Source organism: Pelodiscus sinensis, chromosome 7 (assembly GCF_052426305.1).
Source record: "Pelodiscus sinensis isolate ZL-2025 chromosome 7, ASM5242630v1, whole genome shotgun sequence".
Lineage (NCBI taxonomy): Eukaryota > Metazoa > Chordata > Testudines > Trionychidae > Pelodiscus > Pelodiscus sinensis.
In genome coordinates this window covers 30,431,934-30,449,041 of record NC_143058.1, presented here as the reverse complement: position 1 = coordinate 30,449,041, position 17,108 = coordinate 30,431,934, and the positions used below count along the sequence as shown (strand labels likewise).

At 42.3% G+C, this 17,108-nt stretch overlaps 1 protein-coding gene across 6 annotated transcripts in view; it reads right to left on the bottom strand.

Moving 5' to 3' along the window:
- Nucleotides 1–17,108, bottom strand: part of FMNL2 (formin like 2) — a 283,706-nt gene that overhangs the window by 78,832 nt on the left and 187,766 nt on the right. The gene's annotated exons all lie outside the window — the stretch shown is intronic.

The window sequence follows — 17,108 nt, the reverse complement described above, 5'->3', positions numbered from 1 at the left end:
CTCTCTGGATCTTGGTATTCCAACAACAGTCACTGTGCTACTTCAAGCCAGGCAAAACCAGTCAGTACAAAGCCTGTAAACTGACAGTCCCTTCTTTTCCACACAATACAATCAGTGACATTGCCAATGATGTTACTCACCTATAGATAGATAACTGGATCTTTCATGGAAATATAATGAGAGAAATAGCTATCCCTAAAAGGAAAGATGCCACATTTTTTTCACGTGTTCTAGAGTTATTCGCCTAAATTCTTCTTTTTATAACTTGTGAGCAATTCCATAGATGTCTATGAGTCCAAACATACATAAACAGAATTTGACCTTAAAGCTATTATTTGCATCACAATGGTATCACCTGAATGATGATACCATTCAAGACCAGATCCTATTGAGTCAAAGGAACAAATAAAAAGGAAACTCTTTAAAGGGCCATTTTCATGGACCATTTCTGAAACACAAATTTCATTTCTTCATGAGATACGACGTGTAAACAAAAACAAACTGAAGAGCCAAGCATAAGGAGAAAAAAAAAGATCAATGTACAAGAACCATACAATTACACTCTTCCACTAATGTGTAGTGAATTTAGAAATCGAATAAATAATGAAAAATTGTAATTATCACTATGACAATCTTTTGAAATGAACTACCAACAGCATGATCATCTAGATACGCACTTCAGATTAATGTCTAGAAGCAGCCAAGTTGTGTCCCTGAAATTCAGAGGGTCTAATTGCTCTGCGGATTGCTGCGTAAAAGGAATGAAAGAGGTTCTGCAACACTGTGTGCTCTCCTCATGCAGCCACACACCTGGACTCTGCACACAAGGTGATATGGGATCGGTGGGTGCTGTCTGATAGAAAGGAGAAATGGCGCTGGAATACTCCTATAGTGCATGCTGAACCAATATTAAAATAAATCCATAAAAAAGGCCTAAGACACTATCATAATCCTACAGACCTCAATGGTTACTACTGATTTACCCCAGTATAAGTGAGAGCAGAATCAAGTCCAGAGAGTTAAAATTAAAGCATCTATAGACGCTAAATTAGGGGCTTTAACTATAGACAGACACACAAGAGACCACTCAGTTTCACATAGCAGCCTATGTTACCATTCACAAATACATCCTAAAGACATGGAGGCAAGGCATAATATTGCAAGATACAGATTGTGTCAGATGTGCACAGACAGCCTCTTGGAGGTGGAACTGTACGTCAGCTGGTAGACTACGAGAGTGGAAGTAGCTGTTGACCTCAGCTCCTAGCAGTTAGTTCTATAATGATGTATATATGCACATCAGCTGTGGATGCCACATCAATATCTACGTCCATAAGACATTGAGACTTACTGAGTTTTGTGCACTCACTCTTGTGTCTTAATCTGGCAGCTGGACTGTGGCAGTGATCTGGAGGAGCAGTGTTTTCTGTGCACACCACGTATTCCACCTTCTGTGGAATCTGGGTTATTTGCTCCATCCATGTTGTAGCACACTCTTCCGTGCTACATGGTCATGTTGCTCTCAACTGTTCATGGTCATATGATGACATGGTCATATGATGACACGGTCATGTGACTATATTCTGTATTGCTATGTCCAGTGCTGCTGAGAGTGTTGCTTCCTGTGGATGTACAACAACAAATTTTGTGGCAGTAATATCATCCTCTTAACTTAGCGTTTAGCCAGAGTGCATACAGCAGGCCACTCTCATTGCTGCCTAGCATGGCTGAATTTACATATCCGGGCCAATTAGTATAGTTTGAGAGTACAAGAATACTACAACACACAAATGTTTCTAGGGTCTGCACCCACGAGTTTCATAAGCATGAAGGGTACGTCTAAACTACATGCCTCTGTCGGCAGAGGCATGTAGATTTGTTTTTTTGAGAAAGGCAAATGAAGCCGCGATTTAAATGATCGCGGCTTCATTTACATTTACATGGCTGATCAGCTGTTTGTCGGCTCGCGCACTAGTCTGGACGTTCCCCCTGTCGACATCAAAGCCCTTTGTCGGCAGCCCTGGTAAACCTCATTCTACGAGGAATAACGGGGCTGTCGACAAAGGGCTTTGATGTCAGCAGGGGAGCGTCCAGGCTAGCGCACGAGCCGACAAACAGCTGATCAGCTGTTTGTCGGCTCAGCACGGCAGCCATGTAAATGTAAATGAAGCCGCGATCATTTAAATCACGGCTTCATTTGCCTTTGCCTATGTGTCTAATCTACATGCCTCTGCTGACGGAGGCATGTAGTCTAGACACAGCCGAAGAGTGTTCAAGAAGTTTAGAGCTGAGCTCCCAGATTTTAGCCATTTTTATGGATCTCTTTTTATTCTCCATGTGGGCCTTTGCAATACACTAGCTATTTGAGCACAAAGTTTATTACATTTGTTTTCTTCAAACTATCAAACTCAGATCTCCAAATGTAGGAAGAGAGTCTAACAATTAATTAAAAGATAGTGACAGTGATTTAAATAATATTAGTGCCATTAAGATATCTGAAATTTTTATATTAATTACACAATGAGTAGCTCCATTTGGGAAAAAATAAATCCATAGGTAAAATATAGCCAGTTTACTAGTTGCCATCATTTGTAACAAAAAGCCTTCCTCAAAGACATGCAAGCATCTTCACGTTTGGCTTTGCTTTTTTCACAATTTAGCCCACAGACAGTGTTTGGATGAAACGTTAAAAAAAAGATGAAAAAAAAGTGATCCAGACTTTGGTACTAGTCAATCTAGTTTCAATATATAACCACAACTTTTAAAATTAAGGTCCATCTATCTTTAACCACAGCCTGAATGGAATTACAAATACATTTCTGTGATATCTAATGATGTCTAATGATAATCCTGTGGCTAGCCAAAGCAAAATCATATGTAATCTGTTTAGCCTGTAATTTAAATTCTCTCTCTCTCTCTCTTTCAGAATGGACAGAGATGACTAGAGACCCCCAGTAGCAAAGGTTGTAGAGCCAGCTGGCAGGGACAGCAGGGTAACAGAGGCTACTAGGCACCAGAGCCTGCAGCCGGTAGGGCTGTGAAGCTGACGAGGGAGCAAGGCAGTGGAGCCTGTAGCTGGATGGCAGGGCTGCCATGAGGCCAGTGGGGCCACCAAGAACTCCAGCGGGGCTGCCGCAGCTTGTGGGGCTGGGAACTCCAGCAAGGTTTCTATAGCTTGTGGGGTAGGGAAGCTGAGAAGCAGAGCCCCTGGGGGCTGGGGAGAGAAGCCAAGCAGGGAGGCTGGTGCCTCTTCCTCACCCACCCCAGTCCTCCCCTGGTCCAGAAAATTCCTTGGTCTGGGACCGGTCAGGTGCTGAGGGTGTTGGACCAGGGAAGTCCAACCTGTATTATGCTTTTAGTTCCATTTTTCTGTACAGTTGTTGCATACAGAGGCAAAATAGTACATTAATTTTTTGCAGTCCGTTTTTTGCATTATCCTCTGTGTAGTGTGCTCAGAGGATAATGTAAAAAATGTGCCATATGTAGAATATGATGGGGGCTAAATTAACTGTTACCATTCAAAACAGAGATCTTGGAGTCACTGTGGATAGTTCTCTGAAAACATCCACTCAATGTGCAGCAGCAGTAAAAAAGCAAACAGAATATTAGGAATCAATAAAAAAGGGATAGAGACTAAGACAGAGAATATCTTACTGCCTCTATGTAAATCCATGGTATGCTCACATCTTGAATACTGCGTGCAGATGTGGTCGCCTCATCTCAAAAAAAGATATATTGGCGTTGGAAAAAGTTCAGAAAAGAGCAACACAAATGATTAGGGGGTTGGAACGGCTTCCATATGAAGAGAGATTAAGATGAGTGGCTTTTCATCTTAGAAAGAGAAGACTAAGAAGGACAGAATAGAGGTCTATAAAATTATGACTGGTGTGGAAAAAATGAAGAAAGAAGAGTTATTTCCTTCTTCCCATAACACAAGAACTAGTGGTCACCAAATGAAATTAATAGGCAGCAGGTTTAAATCAAAAGAAACACCTCTTTTCACACAAAGCACAGTCAGCCTTTGGAACATCTTAGCAGAGGATGTTGTGAAGTCCAAGACTATAAGAGGGTTAAAAAAAGAGCTAGATAAATTCATGGAGTTAGGTCCATCAATGGGCTATTAGCCAGGATGGGGTGGAACGGTATCTCTAATCTCTGTCTGTCAGATGCTGGGAAGGGGCAACAGGGGATTGATTACCTGTTCTGTTCACTCCCTCTGGAGCAACTGGCACTGTCCACTGTTGGAAGACAGGATACTGAGCTAGATGTACCTTTGATCTGACCCAGTATGACCACTCTTATTAGGGATGTAAAATCCAGTTTAATTGGTTAACCAGTTAAACATTATGTTTAACCGAGTAAAGGGGGCGTGGATGGGGTGGGAACTCCAGCCCCGCAGGGCTGAGGTGGCCCTCCTACTGAGCAAAGTCACCCTTCCCACAGGCAGGATCTGCTCCAGACTGGCCCTATTCGCTGCAGTCCCAGGCACATCACAGGTAGGGACTGCTCCATCCATTCAGAGCAGCCCCTGCCTGCAGGGCACCCAGGGCCCACTGTAGAGAGAGGCTGCTTCAGACACTGGAGCAGGCCCACCATGGCCCAGCTCCAGACCCCACTAGTTAATGGTTAACTGAAACCAGTAAGCAGCAATGCTTACCAGTTAACCTTTCGCATCCTTAGTTCTTATAGGTCTGGGTTTAAAACTGCCTTAATTCTGCCTTGTCCATCCTCTTCCTTCAGTTCTTCCCCTCCTCATATCTTGAGAGGTACAATAAAGGATCAGATCTCTAGTTAAATGGGCACCATGGACAGAAGCCCTCCAGAGTACACAGAGTCTAAATGAAGTCTGTAGTTCATTTTGTCTGAAAACTCCACAAACCTCCCAGTATCATATGCAGATTTTTAGAAAAGGAAAAATCCTTTAGAAGGGGAGGAAAAAAATATGTTTTGTAGGACTGCCACATGCTTTCCAATGGAAAGACTTACAAATAGAGTCTTTCATTAATATGTATGAAATAAAATCAGTAAGCCAGCTTTGTGTCATGGCAAACTGCATCAAGAACTTCCTTCTTTGAATTCTCTATACTAGGGAGTTACCATATCGTGCTTTGTTCTTGCAGAAATTCCCATGGCTGCATCTGTTATTCCATTAGAAGAGTAAAAAATAGCAGCCTGAGTGAGAAATGAGTGTCAAGTGACAGGCTATGGAAAGCTGAACTGTTATTATTAGAGCCGTGCAGTTTTGGTTTTCAGGGGCTTGTATAAACTTTTTATTTGCTTTCAATTAACATGAGTTTGCAGATCCTAAGTTTTGAACTAAAAGGAACTACAAACTTTAATAGCTCAAGTTAATTCAAAATTGGATGCAGGTTTATAAAACCAGGACTCAAGTTGACTTAAAAAGATATAAGCACTTAGCAAACCTATTTCAGCCCATGAGGTTAAGTTGCTTGTGTGCCATACATGATTCCTACTAATTTGTTATTATACTCAGCATATATGCATAGTATGTATTCATTATAAGTATTCATGGTTATCCATAGTATTAAGCTGCAATGCATGAAACCTACAGCCTATATCCTGGATGAATAGCTAAAGCATTAGTAGGATAAGTTAGCATAAGCAACTTTTGTCCTAAATAAAATGCCTACTCAACGGCTCCTCGACTTTGGGGAACCAAGTAGGGGAACTGAATTTAGAGCTGAGCCAGTTCATCCTGTGCCAGAACTGGTTGGTAACCACAGGACAGACAGCAGGGCAAAGAGGCTGCAGGAAAGACCAAAAATAATAGTTTCAGGAATGAAATAATCCTCATTAATGTGTACAGGTTGAACCTCTCTAGTCTGGCAACATCCATGGTCTGGTATAATTTTAGTTTGCCAGATGTCCACATGTCATGGGTGTGACCAAGTTTCCCACAGTTCCATAAAGTCTGTTTACAGCCACCAGTCCTGGCTCTCAGTATTCTGTGCTATTATTTAACTCTAATTTACACCTAAATGTCTTCTAAGAGCCCACTAGGCAGTGGAAGCGCTGGTAATGCTGCTAGACAATATTGATCTCTTGTAGTTCAGCAAATTCTCTGGTTCAGCACCAGTCAAGTCCCACGGGTACCAGACTAGAGAGATTGGACCTGTAGTGATAAGCATCATAATGTACTAACCAATAGAATAAGAGTACCCAAAGTTTTCTTAGGGTGAGAAAATAAAATATGGGTATAGTAGATAGGGCCAGAATCAAGCAGTGTCAAGGCCCTATAAAATATCCATGCTTTTGAGCTAGAAGAAACCTGCATCCAATTTTTAAAGAACATGAGCTATTTATATTTTGGGTTCCTTTTAGCTCAAAACTTAGGCTCTGCAAACCCACATTCATTGAAAGCAAATAAAAAGTTTACACAAACCGCTGAGAACCAAAACTTGTCTGTACATCTAAAAAGCATGCTGTGAGCTTATCTACTACCATCTATCAGCTATTTGCTTAGCTTTATAGCATAGCTTATCCACTCAACACTCAACTTGCTTGGGCCTTCAATTTCATTCAGAGGGGAACCTGGTCCTGCATCTCTTAACATCAGGTCTTCAGGAAGGGGTGTGAATATGTTAGGCTAAGCAATTCTTTATCTTGATATCAGAGGGAGTCCTAGAATTATATTATGTTCTGATAACTTTATGCTTCATAATATTTGTTATTCTTTCATATATTTTAATAAAGATTTTAATGATTTGGTATTGTCCAGTGGCGAGCCATAACCCCTAGTCCATAAATTCAGGTCTATACTATGCTGAGTTTCAAAGCCTGGATCCTGACTAGGGATGTTAAATTTCGAGTAATTGACGAATTGAATAGTCGATGCAATTTTCATTGACTATTCGATTAGTCGATAGGGTACTTCTGCAAAAGCGCTGTGGGGAGCACGGGACCAGCAGGGAAGTCCCCAGCTGATCCCAATCTCCACGTGGCGATGTCACTTTGAAACACCATATGCATCCTGGTGATACCCCAGCTGGCCTCGGGGCTGCATGCGATGTTTCAAAGCGGCAATGCCGCATGTAGCCCAGGGTCTGGCCCGAGGCTCAACACGGCACAGCTGCTTTGAAGTACCCGCTTCTCATCCCTCCCCCCCCTTGCTGCCTCTTTCTGATAGAGACAGCAAGACAGGGGGGAAGCGATTAGTTGACTCAACTATCCAATAAGCATTTGCTTACCGGATAGTCGACTAGTCATTCACATCCCTAATCCTGACAGGTAACATTATCAAGAATTGAGGACACTCACCACTTTATAGGATCATGTCTCAAGTTTATTATGAAACAGGGCAACTTTTGTATGGTTTCAGTTGTTGTAATGAAAGTTTTGTACATTAAATCTGGAGCTGTCTTTCTTACTCTTTTCCACCTGCAACCCCCAACAAAGATAGCTTTGGTCCCTAATGGTCCCTATTTCTAGTCCACATTGCATTGCTGGTTGGTTTAATAAGCAGGTACCATTTGTAAAGGGTGCCAGGCAATATACACTAACATATTACAGAGTTAATTCATTAGATCTACCCACCAGTTGTACTGATTGCATAGAATTATATAACCTATTTAGGTAAACATTTGTGACTGCTAAGAAACTGCCAATGTGGAACACGTAGGCACTTTTTCTTTCTATTCTCATTGTGGGAAATTCACTATTTGCCCAAATAATGAACTCAAGCTACCAAGTGTAATATAAACTGATTATATGCTAACTAGAGATTATCTATTCTGAACAGGAATTGAAAGCAATGTATGACTGTGGCAAGGAGGTAATCAATGTGATTAAATACTTCCCTTTGGAACCTCCATTTGAACGTGAATTGGGAAGCTAAAGACAGCTGCCTTTATTCACTGAAGTACATATATAAAAAATGGAGAAGAAGCTGCAACATAATGTTCTGAGTTACTTATAGCCATAGAGAGATCTTTTCCATAATTTTCTCGCATCTGATTCATGGTGCTAAAGAACGAGTGATTTATGTTTTGAATGTTAGTCATCAAAGCTACTGTTATCTATATTATACCATTGTTAGGAAAAAGACTTCAAAATCCAGTGCATCATCTTCTTCATTTCCAAACTTCTTTTAAATATCTATAGGGTTTTTTTTGGGGGGGGGGGGGGAGGAGAGAGAGTCAGCTGTAATGGACGGAAACAAGTCTTCTTTTGCTGATAAAAGATGACTTGGAGAACAAAGCCAGGATGGGGAATTTCAAGTTGCCTGGAATGCCAGAAAGAATGGAATCTGGAGAGTAAGAATATTTTGAAGTTCTTGCGATTACTCTAGGTCCCTACTGCTTGCAGATTATATAAATCCGATATTCACCAAGAGACTACCTGAAAAGATATCTGCTCAGTCTGAGGAATCTCCTGACACACTCTCCTAATTACTTATTTGCCTTGCCAGATGCCTAATCAAATCCTTACATTAGTGAGTACAATTAAGAAGCTGAATTTGTAATCTTATACATTTGTCTCCTCTGAAGAAGCAGAAGAGATTAATGGCAATTAAACAACAGCTGTAGGTATAAACATATCTTTATTGTATTTGGTGAAATGGCAGCTAAACAGAACCGATAGATGTGTGTTCTGAGAGCCCCCACTAGAAAAAAAAAAGAACTTTTAACAGCCAGTCAAAAAAGTAACAGAAAAGTTACCTAGTCTACCTCTCTGCTGGAAGACAGTTAGCTACCCAATTGTAAGGACTAGTTTTGTATGTAGGTTTACTGCAGCATTCCTCTGCATGTTCTTGCTCTGCACTTAGGGTTTCCACTTACAGCAATATCTCTGCCTCCCCTCCTTTCTCATCACACCGTAGATCATAGTGAAATATTTTGTACTCATTATTCTCCCAAAACTTTCATTGAATTTAGTGGCTATTCAGGGTGAGGGACAAGTGCAGAATATGCAATAGAAAGCTGCAGTGAAGAGAAAATATTCACACTGAAGACTGGAGAATGGAATTTTGCCCTTGATTTTGATATGCTCCCTCTACCAAACATTATTTGCCTCAAAGAAACTTAAGTGACAGATTGGTGATAGCTTTAGCATTTGGATTTCTGTACTTGGATTCTATGCACGGGGAGTTGTGCTTGCTTTATTTAGCAGAAACTCTAATACTGCCCCTGTGGTATTTTTTCTTTCCTAGAGTCAGAATATATTGGCAGTAGCTCAGGTTCTTCAATTAGAACTGAGCCAAACTTGGGTGGATGAGGTTATGCCCTGTTCTTTTACTGCTTTCTTTTCATTTCTTGTTACCAAATGGTAGGCTGATGTGAACATTCGGATGATTGTTGGTTTTGATTTCCTCTCTGCTGCACGTCAAAAATTATGTCATTGATAGCATATTTATTCTAGTAATTAAACTCATATGGTTTCCCTTTTACTGCTTTCCCCCCTCTTTTTAAAGAAATCCTATAAAATTGTTTTTGAAGAAGAAAAAAAGAGAACACCGCACCATGTGCTGCTCCTATAATTTATAATAGTTTCTACAGTTAAACACTCGGGGGGAGAGAGGAAAGGGAGTCATGTGTGGCTGGGCTACTTTATGTTTTTATACTTGTGCTGATGTCTACTGTCTGGATGTATGACCCAATATTTCCAAATCTGTCACACTGCATCCACATGGAAAAAGCCAGTTCAAGGGAATGGAAAACTGTAGCTGATTATACATTATAGCCAAGGTTCCCCACTCTCATCTAATCCCCATCTAGACTGACTAACAGACCATTTCAGTACAGTGCGACTATTTCTCTACTTTTATTGAATTTACTAACAACATGTTAAATGAATTTACTCTTTGTAAAAGGTCCTGAGTTGTCATCTTTAGACACAGGAGAGCTCTATTTTGGCATAGGTGTGGTACACAAATTCCCACATCTGCCATCCAGCCAGCCTGAAGACCTTAGGGTATGTCTACACTACCACCCTAGTTCGAACTAGGGTGGTTAATGTAGGCAACCGGAGTTGCAAATGAAGCCTGGGATTTGAATTTCCCGGGCTTCATTTACATATTGCCGGGCGCCGCCATTTTTAAATGTCCGCTAGTTCGGACTCCGTGCCCACGGCTACACGCGGCACGAACTAGGTAGTTCGGATTAGGCTTCCTATTCCGAACTACCAGTACACCTCGTGGAACGAGGTAGTTCGGAATAGGAAGCCTAATCCGAACTACCTAGTTCGTGCCGCGTGTAGCCGTGGGCACGGAGTCTGAACTAGCGGACATTTAAAAATGGCGGCGCCCGGAAATATGCAAATGAAGCCCGGGAAATTCAAATCCCGGGCTTCATTTGCAACTCCGGTTGCCTACATTAACCACCCTAGTTCGAACTAGGGTGGTAGTGTAGACATACCCTTAGTGGCTGAGAGACTAGTTCAGTGTCCATACTCATGCATATCCAGTGCCACTGCCAAGAAGAGCTGCCGAGGGAGCTCATTGCTCAGCGCTTTCAGGATTTACAAGCCATTCATACAACTTCTACAGACCCTTCATGGACAACTAAACACCTGTTCAACTAATGTGTACAAAGGGAATGAAGACCCCGGTACAGCAAGGTATTTAAGCACATGCCTAATAAATTGGCTTCAGTGGGACTACTTATGTGCTTAAAATTAAGTATATGCTCAACTACTATAGTGAATTAGGCCTTTTATACTGCATTGTTATTCAGCTCTCTCAGTCCCACCTGTCTAACTTAGGGTTTTATACGCTCCATGACTATGATGGGTGTCTTCCTGTAAAACTAATAATAACAATAATTAAAAAGCAAAGTCTCTAGTGGACTTCATGGAGTCACTAGCACTTCTCTGTTGCTGGGGTCAAAACTCTGTTTATGGTAGAGTTTTTTAGGGGGTAGGGACTTAGGAACAGAAAGGGGTGCTATTGCTGTGAATGTCATTTTCATGTTGGCAAGACTCTGGATTTACCTGATTCCCTCTGATTCTATAACTGGATCCCCTTGCCTGAGACACAATGAAATTGTACTTTACAAAAGGCAGAGAAGAATGCTCCCAAAAGGGGGAAGATTAGAAAATATTTTTAAATGGCAGCACTGAAATTTCAGCAAGCACTGAAATAACTGAGGCCCATCAGCATATCCACTTTAGCTGGGACATAAATATTTGCTCCAGGTGAAAAAAGAATGTATGTTCTTGACTCAAAAGCAAATTTTCCTCCCCACCATGTACTATTTTAAAAAAGGAAAAAGAACTGTTGAAGTTGTTTCAAAGTTGTAGACATACAGGCTCACAAATAGGGATTGAGTTAAATTTGGGGACTAAATCAAGTCATTAGAACCTGAGATACAGCGATTTTAGTCCTGGTTTAAATGCAAAATTTAAAGAACAGATTCTGAGGGCACCTTATTGCCTCCAAAATACCTACATGTGCGTACATACAAAATAAAATATATTCAGGATAGAGTCAACTCCTGAAGTTCTTATTTCTTTTAAACTCAGACAAGCTTCCAAAGATTCCTATGGAAGAAATAAAGTTTGTCTGAATACAACCCAAGTAAAGACCTCAGCATTAGGCCTATTCAACATACATAAAATACGTAAGGGACAAGGGTACTCAAGAATTTGTATTTTCTTAAAATTTTGCAAGGAAAGCATGACTCGTGGGAGTAATGCTGTTGTCCCAGTTAAATAAGGTAACCATAGTTTCTGAACCAAAAATGGGGACTCTATACCCACACCCTCTGATCCCATTAGCCATGACCGTGGCCCCATAAGACATGCCCCCTGATCCCTTAGGCCCCGCCCACCTGCCACAGAAAGTCCCACCCCTGGAGGTAGTACTTCTGGGGTCAAGATAGACACAGGATCTGAAGTAAAAGTTGTTGTGTGACCCCTCTAAGAACTCTTCCCACCATCCTCTACTGGATGCAACTTTACTGCAATTGCATTAAACCAACTTGCATTGTATTAACTTGGGGGGAAGAGGCCTCTCTCTATTTCAGTGGTTCTCAAGCTTTTTGGCCTGTGAACCACCTGGCTTAATGTAAACCTTTCCACAGACCACCAGCTGCTAGTGGAAACTCACTGTTAATTACATAATTACGCCTGAGCCATTTTACTAGTGCTACAGCAAGGGAGAACGGTTTAATTTAAATTTTTAAACAGATTAAGCATTTTAACTTTCTCATCTTAGTTTATCAAACTTCATTTTAAATGAAATAAAATATTAATTTATGTCCAACACAAAAGATGTCAATGTTTTCTTTATTTATGGCAGGGGAGCGGAACCTTTTTTGGGGGTCTGGGGCCATTGACCTACAGAAAAATCAGTTAGGGAGCACACAAGTGATAATCAAAAAAACTCCTCTGAAAACCCCCAATTGAGACATCTCAGTCCTCTGGCACTCCAGCCCCATGAGGCAAAGGAAAGGGACAGGAAGGATTGCAGTTCAGGACTTCCCATAAGCCAGATTTATTTTTCTGGGGTTCTGGACTTAGTGGATTTTATAGATCCTCTTACAATCTGGGGTGGGGAAAAATGAGGGTTTCAGTGTGCAGGACAGAGCTGCCAGTGTGTGGGATAGGGACGGGGTGCAGGTACTTGGATCTGAGTGGGAGGTGGGGTGCAGAAGGGGGAGAGGTTGCGAGATCTAGGTGGGAGGTAGCATGCAGGAGCAGGCGGGGTCTAAGGTATCTCGGCAGGAGGGAGGTGCAGGAGCAAGCTGGGAGTGTAGGGTCTTGGTAAGGGAGAGGTGTGAGTGAGGGGGATTGGTGTGCAGAGGTCTGGGCATGAGGGGAGACGCTTACCTGGCTTTTCACCCCCTTGTAGAGGGGAAAGCCTCTGGACAGGGCGCTGCCGTGGGGTGGGAAGGCGGAGGGAGCTCAGCCTCTCCCCCTCACAGTGTGGATCCTGGCACAGCCATGACGCTGCAGCACCAGCTCCCTGCTTGGAAGGTGCGGGGGCAGAGTGAGTGAGTGAGTGAAGAAAATCCCGACCTTCCCCACTAGACCAATCTCGCTGCCATTCCCCAAGTGGGGTGAGAAGGAGAAGGGAGCTCATCATTGCTCCCCCCCACACACAGTGGGGATTCCGGCGCAGCCACAAGGCTACATCACCAGCTCCCTGCTCAGAAGGTGTGGTTTGGGGGGGAGGAGGAGGGTGAAGAAACCCCGAACTTCCCCACCACACCAGGCTCATTGCCACTTCCCCAGTGGGGTGGGGAGGGTGGAAGGAGAGAGAGTGGCAGTGCACGGAGCACTCTGCCAAGCCTGAGCACTCCCCATCCCACATTGCCCCAGACAGGCTCCATGCAGCTCCTGCTGGGGCTGACACAGCAGCTCCAAGGCGCGGAAGTCTGGGAGCAGCTCTGCCAGGTTTGGTCTTGGACCCGCCTGGCCCCCTCGGCAGTGGCGGCAGGGGCTGCTGTACCAACAAGCAGCCTGGAGGAGGAGGAGGCAGGCGTGGGGCTCCATGCGCCAGAGGTAGTCCCACAGGAGGAGGGAGGGGGCCGCATAACACGCGGTGGTGAGGCAGTAGGTGGCAGAGTGGCCAGAAACTGCGGCAAAGCTGCCCACCGGCAAAGCTCCAATGGAGCTGCCTACATGCCAACCCACTCTGCAGGGCGGGGAGGAGGAGGAGGCTGTTGCTGCTGCGCCATGCTAGGGGGAAATGGCAGTGCACAGAGCCATTTCTCAGAGCTTCTTTCCCACAGGCCGGTGTCCCCATCAAGTAGTGAAATGTCCAGCGTGGCTTTCAGGGACATTAACTACTTGATGGGGACACCGGGACTCATTATTTAAAATTGGGACAGTCCCAGAAAATCTGGGACATAGGGTCGGCATACAGTTAAGTGACAATAAGATCCCTGAAGCACCTCTGTCTACCATGTATTTCAGTTAAACCATGTATATTTCTTATTCTGCCCCCCCTTTTTGTGTTTTTTTGTCCCCAGCTTTGCTACGCTATTTTCTCTTTAAAATATACTAGTTATGGAAACAATTATGAAACCAATTATGGAATTATGCAGAATTTGACAAAGTAACTTCAAAAGTAATGGATAAGCTTGGTCAGATGAGACAGGGACAAACAAATGGATAGAAAGACAAGGACAACTATGAGGGATTTACAGTAGCAATAAATTGGGCCTATACTGGTGGGGCTGTATTGCAATAAATGAGGGCAGAATTTGGCCCTACACCTACTTCACAAAGGCTGTGTCTAGACTGCAAAGAAAAGTCAGAAAAAGATATGTAAATTTTGAACCACAATTTGCGTATCTTTTTCCACTTTTCTTTTGGAAGAGGCCTGTCAAATTTACACTGGGCCAAATTTTGGAAAAACCTCCTCTTTCGACATATCCCTTCTTCCTCATACAATCAGGATTACAGGAATGGCAAAAGAATGTGTCCGTTTTTTCAGAAATTTTCCCAAAAAAAGCGGATGCGTTCCTTGGATGCAGCATAGCTTTTCCCATCCTGAAAAAGCTCTGCAGTGTAGATATAGCCAAAGCTGGTTTGGTTTTTATTTCATATGTACTGTATTTTAACATAACTACAGCTCAATCATTTAGGACCACCCAGGATCCTTAAGGATATGTCTACACTGCAATAAAAGACCTGTACCATTGCTTCAGCTGGCCCACGTCAGCTGACTTGGGTTCACAGGACTTAGGCTACATCTCAGGCTCACAGTCTGGGGGCTTCAACCCAAGCTCCAATGACCTATACAAGTTAAACATGGTTAGTCATATGTCAGGCTCCTGGAAAGGGTGTAACACAAGATGCCTTCCATGTTACAGAAATAATAATAAAATGGTTGTAAAGAAATTGACATAAGTCAGGTGCTCCTTGTTTGCCCACCAAAAAATCTGTTTAAGAAAAAAAGCAATTTTTCTACTTAAAATTCAAGCTTTGAAAGTTAGTTTAGTTCCCTAAATGCAACTTTCCTGTAAAAAAGGCACATTGGTTAGAAAATGGTCCTGTACACAGTGTGCTTCGTTTAGCCTGAAGCATTTGTAATACAGCAACTGGACGGGGGCTTTGAGATCCTACTTGGTTATAGTCCTGCAGTGTTTTCAAATGCAATTGAAATAAGCTTTTATTATTTATCATTATGTGGCCAGATCATGAGTCCTCAATCAGATAATACTCTCTGAAAGTCTGAGTACAAGTCAGTCAGAATTTGAGCCAATGTTGTTATTAGTATTAGTAATATTAACTTATACAATACTATAAACAACATTATGGCTTTGTGGTTTATGTATAAATCTTATAAACCTGTTCACATGAAGACAACTAGTTGTTTCAAAATACAATTTTCAAATTTATTTTTTCTTTTTACAGCCCACTCTACAGAACTAAACTACGCTTTGAACTATGAATTATAATGTGATAACTGCAGATTTTTGGAGCTTGGAACCACTAAGTTTGGCACAGTGCCTCACCAAAGACATGTGGTTATCATATTATAAAACATGGGCAGCAGCATTTAATACTCTGCAACCATGTACTATACAACTCTCCTGGGAGTAATCTTACACCTGTGACTTACGAGATTTTCCGGCTTGAAGCCTCACCAGCAGAGTGTAACCTGAAGCCGCTCCAGAGACAGTTGGGTGAAAAGCAGCTCTGGCGGCGTTTGAACTGAAGTTGCTCAGGCAGAGAAACCGATCTGATGGCATTTTGAAAGTTGAATGAAAATGGATGAGGAAAAGGTAAGGATGGAAGGATAAAAGGAGGAGGTTTGGAAAAAGGAGGAGAAGAGAAAAGAAGGATGCACAGGAGAAGATGGTGATATGTAAAGAAGAGGAAGAGTAAAGAGGGAATATGTGAAAGGAAAAAAGGATGGAAGGAAACGAAAGGAAGAGAAAAAATGTAAGCAACAAGTAATGCACTCCTGAATTATGCATTCCTGGTATATTGGTCTCACACACCTCCCAGTGACAAAGAACAGAACTAGAATCCACCTAAAACAAAATTCTTAAACCATAAATACCAGACTCTGAATCCATCTGCAATCCACAAGTAGCATAAAGGAGTGTGTCCTATTGGCCTTCTCAGATGTACCAGACACCATAACAATACTATTTAGAAGAGATTAATTTGACCTCCTCTAATAAGTCAGTGTATCAAAGGGAAAAAAAAAAGATTTCTCCTAAGCCACATTCTCAGGAAAACCCTGTCCCCTTGATTTCACTCCATTTTACAATTTTGTGTCCAGCTCCAAGTCTCTATTTTTTTTCCTTTTAGCCTTCTGAAATCCTTGAATTAAATCTTCTAGGCTTCAGATCCATTCCAACTACTGCTGTAGTTGAAATGCATCCATTTATCCACTCATATGGGACTCAGAAAGCCTAAGGTAACAGCACTTGGCAAATCAAATCTGAATTTCAAGTGGAAGATCTAGAATAAATTACTAACCATGGGGTGGTTCCAAGTTTCTTTATCCACACAATAGCTGATATTAACCAGAAATATCCTAACAGGGCCAAAAAACTGAAAACCACATACCATTAAATTCCATCTGCCATACAGAACTGCCAACACAGCGGACTACACTGGTACTCTAAAGCTGTTGTTCATTATGCTGAGTAACATGAAAAAGTATCCATGTAGCACCATACATAAAATAGTCACTGACTAGGTTTTCTTCAGCTGATATCCTGTCCGATATCACAAACTACGTAGGGTCAATATGTGTTCAGTTTGTGGGTGGGAGTCCACAAAGCCAAATTCAGGGTGCTGCCACATATCAGGGAGGTTGTGGAATCCCCATCTCTGGAGATATTTAAGAGTAGGTTAGATAAATGTCTATCAGGGATGGTCTAGACAGTATTTGGTCCTGCCATGGGGGCAGGGGACTGGACTTGATGACCTCTCGAGGTCCCTTCCAGTCCTAGTATTCTATGATTCTATGATATGAGGGCGGTATTGCAACAGGCAATGGTCTTCCCTGCTTTGATTCAGTGTTCCTGCATGATGCTAAGGGAGTAATGTGGTGTTGGAAGTATTGCATTTTGAAGGAGATGTTAGTTGTGAAGGCCTGATCAAGTGCAGTTATTAAAGACCCCGTGGCACTGTCTGCAAGAGAAGAGATGCTCCCAGTGTGCTAGTTACATTCTAATTTGAAT